Raw genomic sequence first — 11645 nt, 5'->3', positions numbered from 1 at the left:
TGGATGAGGGTGATCCAGTGAATATAGTGTAATTGAACTTTCACAAAAGTTTTGACAAGGTGCCTCGTCAAAGGCTTTTAAGCAAAGTAAAGGGAAGGTCATCTCATGGATCAGGAACTGGTTAAAAGATAGGAGACAAAGGGTAGGAATAAATAGTAATTTTTCACAGTGGAGAGAGGCAAATAGTGGGATCCCCTAAGGTTTTGTATTGGGATCTGTGCTGTTCAACATATTCATAAATGATCTGGAAAAAGGGTCAAACACTGAGGTGGCAAAGTTTGTAGATGATACAAAATTACTCAAGAAAGTTAAATCCAAAGCTGACTGTGAAGAGTTATAAAGGGATCTCACGGAACTGGGTGACTGGGTTAGAAAATAGCAGACAAAATTCAATGTTGAGAAATGCAAAATAATGAACATTGGAAAACATAATCCCAACTATACATATAACATGGTGGTGTTTTAATTAGCTCCTAACACTCAAGGAAGAGATCTTGAAGTAACTGTGGATAGTTCTTGGAAAACATCTGCTCAATATGCAGTAGCAGTCAAAAAAGCTAACAGAATGTTAGGAACCATCAGGAAAAGGATATATTATAATAGAAAATACCATAATGCCACTGTATAAGTCCATGGTATGACCCCACATAGAATATTGCATGCTGTTCTGGTTGCCCCATCTCCAGAAAGATATATAAGAAGTGGAAAAAGTACAGAGAGTACAGCAAAAATGATTATGCTTATGGAACAGCTTCGATATGAAGAGAGATTAAAAAGACTGGGACTGTTCAGCTTGTAAAAGATACAACTAAGGGTGGGTTATGACAGAGATCTGTAAAATCATGAATGGTGTAGAGGAAGTGAATAAGGAAATATTTACCCATTCACATAACAAATAAACAGAGGCCACCCAATGAAATTAATAATCAATAGGTTTGAAAAAAGCATAAGGAAGTACTTCATCACAGAATGCAGAGTCAACCAGTGGAACTCATTGCCAGGTAATGTTGTGAAGGCCAAAATATAACTAGGTTAAAAAAAGAATTAGATATGTTTGTGGAGGATAGGTCCATCAATGGCTATTAGGTAAGTTAGTCAGGGATGGAAACCCATGCTCTGGTGTCCCTACGTATCTGACCGTCAGAAGCTGGGGATGGATGACGGGATGGATCATGCAAAATTGCCCTGTTCTATTCATTCATTCCAACCACTGTCAGAAGACAGGAGACTGGGTTAGATGGTCCATTGGTCTGATCCAGTGTGGCCATTTTCTATGTTCTTAAGCTCTTAATGCAGTTCACATTTTTAACTTTGGTCTTGATTTTAGCTGTGCACACTTTAATATTCTTCTTATTTATTCATGCTGTAAAATATTACACTCCCTATTGAAAGAACTAATTAAACTACCACATTACACATTGCTGGGTGTGTACCATACTGTGTATTGTGGGTGGCCCTCTGAGTGATGTAAGCTGCACTTAAATCCAACATTCTGGGCTTCAGTGATGCAGCCGTTGTCCAGGCCCTCTGCATTGGGATTCTGGATGTCACTGTGAGAAGAAGTCTAGGTACCTCAGAGTGGGAAGGCTGGAGCACAATATATCTTCTCTAATGAACGAAGCAACAGTAATAGATTTAAAACCAAGTTTGTCTTTAAAGTCATGTATATTAAGAGTAAACTTTTCTGCTGAGATAAATGGGCAAAATGTGACAAAATATTGGATAAAACCCAAGCACTAGTTTAAATTTGTATTTTGAACAGATTTCAAGGTTTGTTTTTTTTTAATGTTTAGAAAGCTTTTTGTAATTAACATTCAGTAGTAGTCAGAAAAGTATTTGTGTCTAGTTCATTTTCTGACATTCACTTATCTCCGGGTCTCCTCCCCCCACTCTTTATTTGCTGGAACCCCTCCCCCTTCTTTATTTGCTCATTCTAGAATGAGTAAATAATGTGGGTTGGAACCTTGCTATTGGAGAGACTGCCCCTCTCTCCCTTTGTGCTATACTGTCTCCAGTGCAAAGGGTGGAGACACTTGAGCTGGGTTCTCCACAATTAAAAAGACAGGGAGCTGATGGTAAAGCATTCTCTGTGAAGGGTCCTCGCCTCTGGAACATGCTTCCAAATTGTGCCCCGGTCTAAAATAGCCCAAGTCTATTGACCTTCAGAGCACACTGTAAAATTCTTCTATTTACGTGGGCTGCTATGGAGATGGGCCTTTGCTAGAGCTCAGATGTGCAGGTCAGAGGGGAGTTGCCCATTGTGCAAGTGATCTAATTTAGTTTCATAATCTATGACAAGGGTACCTAGAGCCATTGGTAGGCGCCTCTTTTTGTTGTTTTTATCTAAATTAAATTAAATTACTAAATTAGTTTTTATCTAAACTAAATTAAATCTGATCATTTCCAATTTACCCCCTTTCCCAATATGAAATTCAATTGTACTTTCTCTTTGAGATGGGAGGGTGGGAAAACCTACCTCCTTCAGGGCAACTGTCAAAATGTTCTATCAATTTGCCCAGGAGAGGACTCTCTTAAAGGGGACCAATATCGAAACTGGGACTGGTTGGAATGTTTTCCTTTGCAAAATATTTTGTCAAAAAGAAAACCCCAAACATTGAAAAATGTCAGCCGTAAACTGAAAAATATTTGGTTTGGCAAATTTTGGTTTGCCAGTGAAAAATAAAAATTTTCAAGGTAAGTAGACATTTCCCATGAAAATTTTTATTCAATCAAATAGAGAATGAACAGAGCAAAGCAATTTATTAAGTAATCCATTCCCTGTCATCCAATCCCAAGTGCAGTCAGGTGCTTAAGGACACCCAGAGCCTGTGGTTACTTCCCAGTCCATCTTGGCTAATGGTCATTGATGGACCTATCCTCCATGTACATATCTAATTCTTTTTTTAGCCCCATTATACTTTTGGCCTTCACAACATCCCCTGGCAATTAGTTCCACAGGTTCACCCCTATTCCAGAGCTCTGCAGTCCCAGGCCTTCGCTAATCAAGGGATAAGCTTAGAAGCAAGAACAATAAGAGTGATGTCGTGGTGGGTGTCTGTTATAGACGACCAGACCAGGAGGACGAGGTAGATGAGGCTTTCTTCAGTCAACTAGGGAAAGTTCACAGGACCTGATTCTCATGGGGGACTTCAATCACCCGGACATCTGCTGGAAGAGCAATACAGCAGAGCACAAACAATCCAGGCAGTTTTTGGAGAGTGTTGCAGACAACTTCCTGGTGCAAGTGGTGGAGCAAGCAACTAGGGGCCATGCTTCTCTTGACCTGCTGCTCACAGACAGAGAAGATTTGGTAGGGGAAATAGAAGTGGGTGGCAACCTAGGCAGCAGTGACCATGGGTTGGTCGAGTTCAGGATCCTGACAAAAGGAAGAAAGGAGAACAGCAGGATACGGACCATGGACTTCAGAAAAGCTGACTTTGATTCCCTCAGGGAGCTGATGGGAAGGATCCCCTGGGAGGCTAATATAAGGGGGAAAGGAATCCAAGAGAACTGGCTGTATTTTAAAGAAACCTTATTGAGGGCACAGGAACAAACCATCCCGATGTGCAGAAAGAATAGCAAATATGGTAGGCGACCAGCTTGGCTTAACAAATAAGTCTTTGGTGAACTTAAACACAAAAAAGAAGCTTACAAGAAGTGGAAGCTTGGTCAGATGACTAGGGAGGATTATATAAACACTGCTCGAACATGCAGGAATGAAATCAGGAAGACCAAAGCACAATTAGAGTTGCAGCTAGCAAGGGACGTGAAGGGGAACAAGAAGGGTTTCTATAGGTATATTACCAACAAGAGAAAGATTAGGGAAAATGTGGACCCCTTACAGAATGGGGGAGGCAACCTAGTGACAGAGGATGTGGAGAAAGCTGAGGTACTCAATGCCTTTTTTGCCTCTGTCTTCACAGACAAGGTCAGCTCCCAGACTGCTGCACTGGGTGGCACAGTATGGGAAGGAGGTGAACATCCCACAGTGCTGAAGGAACAGGTCCAAGACTATTTAGAAAGATTGGACATACACAAGTCCAGGGGGCCAGATGCAATGCACCCGAGGATGCTGAGGGAGTTGGCTGATGTGATTTCAGAGCCAGTGGCTATTATCTTTGAAAGCTCGTGGCAATTGGGGGAGGTCCCTGATGACTGGAAAAAAGCAAATATAGTGCCCATCTTTAAGAAAGGGAGGAAAGAGGATCCAGGGAACTACAGACCGGTCAGCTTTACCTCAATCCCTGGAAAAGTCATGGAACAGGTCCTCAAGAAATCCATTTTAAGGCACTTGGAAGAGAAGAAGGTGATCAGGAACAGTCAACATGGATTCACCAAGGGAAAGTCAAGCCTGACCAACCTGATTGCTTTCTATGAAGAGGTGACTGGCTCTGTGGATGTGGGGAAAGCAGTGGACGTGATATACCTTGACTTTAGCAAAGCTTTTGATAAGGTCTCACACAGTATATTTTTTTAACTTGCTGATAAGAATGGGTTGGAAGAATGGACTATAAAATGGATCGAGAACTGGCTAAAGAATAGGGCTCAACGAGTAGTGATCAATGGCTCCATGTCTAGCTGGCAGCCAGTCACAAGCGGAGTGCCCCAGGGGTCGGTGCTGGGGCCGGTTTTGTTCAACATCTTTATTAATGATCTGGAAGATGGGGTAGATTGCACCCTCAGCAAGTTTGCAGATGACACTAAGATGGGGGGAGTGGTAGATAGCCTGGAAGGTAGGGATAGCATACAGAAGGACCTAAACAAACTGGAGGATTGGGCCAAAAGAAATCTGATGAGGTTCAACAAGGACAAGTGCAGAGTCCTGCACTTTGGACAGAAGAATCTCATGCACAGCTACAGACTGGGGACTGATGAGATAGGCAGCAGTTCTGCAGAAAAGGACCTGGGGGTAACAGTGGATAAGAAGCTGGATATGAGTCAGCAGTGTGCTCTGGTTGCCAAGAAGGCTAATAGCATATTGGGCTGCATTAGCAGGAGCATTGCCAGCAGATCGCGGGAAGTGATTATTCCCCTCTATTCGGCATTGGTGAGGCCGCATTTGGAGTATTGTGTCCCCACTACAAAAAGGATGTGGAGAAGTTGGAGAGAGTCCAGCGGATGGCAACAAAAATGATTAGGGGGTTGGAGCACAAGACGTATGAGGAGAGGCTGAGGGAACTAGGCTTGTTTAGCCTGCAGAAGAGAAGAATAAGGGGGGATTTGATAGCAGCCTTTAACTACCTGAAAGGGAGTTCCAGGGAGGATGGAGCTAGGCTGTTCTCAGTGGTGGCAGATGACAGAACAAGGAGCAACGGTCTCAAGTTGCAGGGGGGGAGGTCTAGGTTTGACATTAGGAAAAAGTTTTTCACTAGGAGGGTGGTGAAGCACTGGAGTGGGTTACCTAGAGAGGTGGTGGAATCTCCATCTTTAGAGGTTTTTAAGCTGCGTTTTGACAAAACCCTCACTGGAATTATTTAACTGAGGTTAGTCCTGCTTTGAGCAGGGGGTTGGACTGGATGACCTCCTGAGGTCCCTTGCAACTCTGTGATTCTATGATAAGTACCCCTGGGTAGTTCTTAAAACCAGAGATATACTTCATGGAAAGTCCCAGCTACGTGACCAGATTGAAAATATTCACATTCCTCTTACAAGTTTTATGTAAAATTGTGACAGTAATTTCAGTAAAGGAAGGATAAAAATATCAATGGGCTCTTCAAATCTTTTCAAACTTTCTCATAAGGAGATGTTATTTTTTCTTAATAACATCAGAACGCGTAACTTGTTTCTGAAACTAATAGCTCTGTTATCATATCTAACATTCATAATTAGACATTAATTTCTCCCTAACTGCTTATATTTCAAGTTTCTGCAAGTCATCCCATTTTGAGTAACTACTCTTTTAAATGTCAGCAACAGAAATTTATAAAGATAAAGTAATAATACTTTTAAATACACTTAATCTTATTGATGAGTTTTCCTTCAATCACACTGAGTTTCCTTGCCTCTACTCTCAACAAAGTTAATGGAAGTTACGCATGGCCCAATCTGCATTGCAATGGAGTCTCCTTCTGAGCAGTCTTTGTATGCATCATGTGACTTTCTTGAGCTTGGTCACTTACCCACTACCATCTCCACTTTTCAATGTCTTGTCTGCCATGCAGTTCTGCTGCAAATCTTTGACTGTGTTTAAAAACCCCTTTAAATTCTGGTGTTGTTTGTTTCTCTTCCCCTAATATCTACTTGTCTGTCTGTCCTTAGATCTCTTCAAGGCAGGGGCTGTGACTTCCTGAATGTCTGGAAAGCACCTAGCACATCATGGAAACTTCTACAAACAAATGACAATAATAATGGAAGGACTCCATTTGATTTCAGTCAAATGTATTTGGTCCATAGTGCATGTGCTAAAACACACAGTAATAATAGCTTTATCTGGACAGTTAAGTACATACAGGGAACATCCACAGCCAAGGTGTGCCAAGCCAAACAAATGCACACACCAAAGCTTTTCAGAGCAGTGCTCCCTAAGGGCTTGATCTTCTGCATCAGGCCCTTACTCCACAAGCGATTTCCGTCCTTTTCCTTAGGTGTAGCATGGGTGAACTAAAAGAAAGTCAGCATGTGTGTGGGGAATAGTCAGTGGGTGTCCTCTGCAGTTTAGCAGGGTTTCTAAGAGCTGTTTTGAATACTTCCATGTAAATAGAAACAAAGTTTGCAAATGATTTTTTAACTTTATGTGGACTGGATAGGGGGGAAAACAATCTTTAGAGGCCAAATTTCAAGAGCATACACCTCAAATTCCAGTCCAATACAATAAAATCCCTGTTATGGTCGCACTAGCAGCCCTATATATCTGAAAACTGCCTCAACCAATGGTGCAATCTGCTAAAAGACCATTTCAGAGGAGATGTTTCCATTTGTGTAGGAACCACACCACTTAACTTACTTGCTTGTTCATCATTCTGAATTGATTTTTATTAGACAGTTTTGCATGCTTAATTTCTAAATCATCCTCTGTTTCAACATCACTTGTTCGCATGTACACAATTAAAAGTGAATACTCCAGCAAGACTGTAAGATGTTTATCTCTTTTTTTAGGCACATTGGGAAACATACCAGTTAAATGAAAACTCATTTAGAAAATATAATTCAGAACAGATTGCCATAAACTATTTTGATGTACGTTGATAAGGATCAAGATGGCTAGTTTATTTACTACATAACATCTCTTTTACCCCAATTTGTCAAAATCCCTGAGTGTAAATCTAATGAACTTGGAGAATAAATCCAATGCTACATAATCAAAAAGAGAAGCGCATACATGAGTAGTGTTTAAAAGAAGCTTCAAAGCTCTTAAAGATGTGTGATGTCATGAAATAGAATTGTACCCTAGAATGGAAAGAGGCATGAATTGTATCAACAGTAAATGCACCAGAATACATCACCTCTGTCCACACATATTGCCAAGCCGATGTTCAGAAAAGATGGAAAATCAGATTTGCAGATTGGAGCTGTCTGTGTTCAGCTGAGGCCCAAAGCCTTGGCAAGAGTTGGCACCTGCTCTGCCAGCACCATATCATGCTTAAAAAAATGAAACATTTTTATAGTAGTGCCTAGAGAACACTGATGGGAGTGGACCTGCTCGGTGTAATTTATGAATAACATATGCTGACCTATTTAGTTTAATAGGAAGATCAAACTGGAAGAAAAGAATGGCCCAAGATAAGACACACTTCAGCAAACACTTGAGGGTTGTTAAAGGTCAATGCCAGACTCATTGGCTCTGAGGACTTTTGGCTCAATGGCCAGAAGGGCCAAAGGCTGTGAACATAGAAGAAGAAAAAATGCTAAGATCTCTCTTCAAGAAAGTGGTAGCTGTTCAGGGGCTGAGACACAGGTGCCTGCTGGGGTGTCTGAAGAAGTTAGGCCTGCCTATGTTACCATCAGGGCATTTAGATAAACCTTTAGGTAAGATGGATGTGTGTAGACTGTTTTAAAATCCCCTTTCTCATGGTTCCTTGTGTTAAAATAAACAGTACTTTTGGTTTCAGAAGACTGTCTGGTCACTATTCACCACTGGTCACAGACTCCCAAAGATAAGAACTCTGGGTCTCCAAGCTCCATCAGACCTGCCAGGTGGAAAGCATGGCTGACATACATGGTGCTGTAGCCCAAGGTCTAGTCTAAGAGTGGGAGAATTATTGAATTCCACCTAGGGAGAAGTAAAGGCACCTAAACTCAGAGAGACCAGAAAGGGGATAACTGTGACAAATCCATTCAAAATTGGGACCCTATTGTGCCAAGCACAATATAATTGCATTGTATGAGAGAATCCCTCCCCTGATGAGCTTACAATGGTAAATAAACCAAAGGTGCAAGAATTATCCGCCTTTTACAGAGGGAGAACTGAGACACAGAGAGAGGTGACTTGTCCAAGGTCACAGAGGAAATCTGTAGCAAAGAATGGGACTTAAAGCCACATTTTCTGAGTCTCAAATCTCATTTCTTAACCACAAGACAACTCTTCCTTGTTGTAGAATAGTAGAAATTCAAACCTCAATGGAGATTGCTCTTTGACATTATAAGTAAATATATTTTGAAACAGGTGTTTGTCAGGGTCAAGGTTCTGGTGTCCCCCAGCCTTAGCTGCCTGTATTAGTAGTAGCTAAAGTAAAAGAAGCAATACAGCTTCCTGCTGTTTGTTTACTGGCCCAGGAGATGTTAACAAAACTTGAATACAGACCCCAAAACTCAAGTCTTGGCAGGTGATTTTTTGTTTGAGATCACTTTTAATAAGCAAACAGCAGTGAAGTGAGTAGATGAGCTTACCAAGAGCCTAAACCAGATTAAGTTTATTTGGCCCTGTCTGCAATGCTAACAAAGGCATTTCATCAGCAGCAGCAACTGAATTAGTTTCACAGAGAGTGAAAGGGAGCAAAGATAATTCAGGGTCTTTCTGAAGTGTGATTTCATTTAAGTTACTGTGTTTCTGCGCTATAGGCGACAGCTTTATGGACACAGAGATCACAGTAATGAGCTATTTACAGATAGATTCTTTCAATTAGAGCGCTTCTCCATGAGTAACAACGGCTCTTCTCTCTTGCTGTAAGGATTCAGTCTTTGGGATTTTTTTTCCCTCCAGTGACAAATGTCAGGTCATTGCAAGAGAGACTGACAAACTCTAACCCTAGCAAAAGCCACAGCATTGTTGCTTTTGTAACTTTCTTTTTCCTCCTAATACAGAATTATATTTTTAAGAAAAGGCCAACAAAGGAAACAGGTACTTGTGTGGCTAAAAGCTCTTTTCCAGAGACATTTATTTAATGTGGTTTAAAGATCAGGATGACACAATAAATATTGTGACCAGACTGTCTTCTTATAGTGGTGATGTGCTGGTGCAGCTATAGTCCTGGGTCTGCTTGTGTTCCATTATCAACCATTATAACTTATCAGAAAAAAATCAGGCTGGCTTAAAACAATAACCCACAAGTTCTCAGCTGAGGAGCAATATTTGTTCTCAATGCAAGCTTTGAAATAAGAAAAAGTATTTTATGATATGCGCACAAACGTAGAAATGTTAGTGTGTTAGATGCTTTTATGCTTGGGTGCATTTTTGTGAAGTCTCGTTCTTCCCGTTCTCAGTCTAGTCCTCCTTAATCTCAGACGCCCATGAGGATGTAGGACTGAAAGGGGCCTCCTGGATCACTGGGGCCAGATCTCTGCTATTGAAGGAACCTCATCATATTATCCCATTCATAAACTTATCAAGCTTCATCTTAAAACCAGTTAGGAGTAGTGGGGGCAAACAAACTATTAGAAGGCTGTTCCAGAACTTCTCACCTCTGATGGTTAGCAATACATGTTAGTACATTATCATAAAGGCTCCCTGAGACAGAGGGACTTCTGTATGGTAGTATAGAAGGAAGGATGAGTCAGTTATGGTGTTAGCTTGGAAGACCTGGGTTTGAGTCCCTGCTCCTCCAAATGCTTCCCGTGTGACCTTGGGCAAGTCACTTGTTCTATCTGGCCCTCAGTTCCTCATCTGTAAAATGGACATAACAGCACTGCCCTACCTCACAGGGATGTTGAGAGTATAAATACATTAGAGATTGTGAGATGCTCAGATACTGTGATAGTGAGGGGCCATAAGTAGTGCAGGTAGTACAAACAAAGCACAGTCCAGTGAGTCATGTACCCTGAATTTTGACTCTCACCCATTAAAGATTGCTCCTGCCTTAGTGGGTATATCACTAGTCCTCTGTCAAGAATGCCCCTATCTCATTCACCATCAGGTCAGGTAGTTCCTCCAGACATGAGATCTAGATGGTGGCTGGAACCCTAACAGATGTGTCCCCCTTTCAACTTATGGCAGAAAGTTCATTTAATAAATAAGATAAGCTAAAGGAGCACCATACCAGCCTCCCAGCCACAGCCACCAGCCTGGCACAACTTAAATCTTCTTGTGCTACCTTCCAGTCAGTTGGTGTGCATTCTCTGAGGTTCTCTTGCACATCGCCGCTAAATATAGCCCACTGCCTGATTCAGAGCCCATTGAAATCCATGGAAAGGCTTCCATGGGCTTTGGAACAGATTCTGTGTATGGAGAAAACAGCTGCTCTGGCTTTTGGGCTCTGTGGATATGTCTACACTGCAAGCCTAGGGTTAGTAGAACTCAAATTAGCAGACCCCAGGTTTGTTAACCTAGGACTTGAGCATCTATATTCATTTGTATGCCAGGCTAGAAATTGTTGAACCCTGAATCCCAACTTAGGGCTCCAGCATCTAAACTGCATTATGTGGGCCCAAGTCCAACCACTCATATCCCAGACTTCCTATTGTTTCCCAAAATGTGACCACTCTAATCCTTTCTTCATGGTGCAGTGTGGGAAAATTTGACTGTCCAGTAGACAAAGAAAAGTTGACCTCATGGGATCATGGGATACTTTTGGCAGACTCTCAGAGCACGAGTCCAGCGGGGCTGTGTCCGCACTACAAAGTAATACGGCTTGAACCTTGGGTCCCAGCTTGACTCAAGCTCAGACCCTCTACCCGATCAGGTTCTGGGACCCTGGGTCTGAGCCCTGGCTTAGTGCAATATGTGCGTAGTTGGAAGACAGGTTAGGCTAAAGCCTGAGTTTGAACGCTGGCCTTATATTGTAGTGTAGACATACCCTTGTGGCATGTTTAGTGTGTTGGATGTGGCATAACAGGTAGCTGGGAGATGGTGAGGGGTGCTGACAGCTACTGGTGTTAGAAACCGAGGAGCATAATTAATATAGGACCTGCTGCTGTTCTATTTTTAAATCCTAGAACTGTCATTGTTAAGATGGGTGTAGTAGGTGGGAGTATTATCATTGCAGCTCAGTAGCTTGGATGTATCTGCTCAGATGTGTAAATTACAAGGAAAAAAAACCTAGATGAATGGATGAGATTAGACATGAATTCATTAATGCAAGTTATTTTAAAACCAGAAGAACCATATGTATGCTAATGAGTATAGAACGGTATTAACTGTAGATAACTAGGCCTAGCGCCACCCACTGAGCAATGAAGATAAAACAAAATATTGAATAGTTGCTCCTTTTTTGAGCACTATTCTTCTGCACTGAACGAGGCAGGGGTCCAGTGGAAAATAGTATGTGAGCATG

The sequence above is a fragment of the Emydura macquarii genome, unplaced genomic scaffold (genome assembly GCF_026122565.2).
Source record: "Emydura macquarii macquarii isolate MOO-44397 ecotype Brisbane River unplaced genomic scaffold, CSIRO-AGI_Emac_v2 contig_1551, whole genome shotgun sequence".
Lineage (NCBI taxonomy): Eukaryota > Metazoa > Chordata > Testudines > Chelidae > Emydura > Emydura macquarii.
This window is presented reverse-complemented; position numbering follows the sequence as displayed.